This window comes from Dryobates pubescens, chromosome 7 (assembly GCF_014839835.1).
Source record: "Dryobates pubescens isolate bDryPub1 chromosome 7, bDryPub1.pri, whole genome shotgun sequence".
NCBI classification, from domain to species: Eukaryota; Metazoa; Chordata; class Aves; order Piciformes; family Picidae; genus Dryobates; species Dryobates pubescens.
In genome coordinates this window covers 4378893-4379781 of record NC_071618.1, presented here as the reverse complement: position 1 = coordinate 4379781, position 889 = coordinate 4378893, and the positions used below count along the sequence as shown (strand labels likewise).

Sequence of the window (889 nt, the reverse complement as noted above, 5' to 3'; positions counted from 1 at the left end):
CCCCTCATCCTCCTCTTTTCCAAACTAACCATCCCCAGCTCCTTCAATCACTTCTTATAAGATTTATTCTTCAGGCCCTTCACCAGCTCTGTTGCCCTCCTCTGCTCTTGCTCCAGCACCTTGACACCTCTCTTGTATTGAGGTGCCCAAAACTGGACACAATACTCAAGGTGTGGCTTCACCAGTGCTGAATACAAGGGGAAAATCACCACCCTACTCCTGCTGGACACAGCATTTCTAATACAAGCCAGGATGCCATTTGCTTTCTTGGCCACCTGGGCACACTGCTTGCTCATATTCAGTTGCTTGTTTGATTAGAGCCCCTAGGTCCCTTAATAGATATGGAAGGCTTCACAAATTTGCATGTCATCCTTGTGCAGGGGTCATGCTAATCTTCTCTGTATCATTCCAACTTTAGTATATGTGCTGCCGAAGTGAACACAATGGAGGTGGCTGAGAGGTGCTTGAAGAAGATGGCTGAGGGGCAGGCAAGGAGGAGTCCTAGTCTGGTGACCTTTCTCCACAAAAGGAAAGCACTCCTCAGGGCTCACCACAACCCCTCCTGGACATCAACTTCATTTGTGGGGGCCTGTGTTTCTGTGACTTTTGATTGAACACAGCATGTAAACGATCTGTTCATTTTGTCTTTCCTTTTGCTGCAAAGGTGGAGTAATAGGAGTTTTATTATAGCACAGCCATTCTTTGGTAAGGTAGTTAATGAGCTGTCAGGATTTCTGTAATAAACTTCTCTTTCAGAATAGTAAGTTAATAACTCCTTGTGAGATGAAGCTTATTTTCACTCATTGCTCAGAACTGTGTTTTACCAATTTTGAGAAATAAACCTAACCTTTCTCAAGAGGTTTATCTCTGTGAAAACAGACTATGGGAC

The 889-nt window shown here is 44.3% G+C and overlaps 1 non-coding gene across 1 annotated transcript; it reads right to left on the bottom strand.

The window, feature by feature from the left end:
• Positions 1–335: 335 nt before the first annotated feature.
• LOC128897354 (U6 spliceosomal RNA) lies at positions 336–442 on the bottom strand. Its single transcript, XR_008462349.1, has one exon. It is a non-coding gene; the product is annotated as a U6 spliceosomal RNA (small nuclear RNA).
• Positions 443–889: the final 447 nt, after the last annotated feature.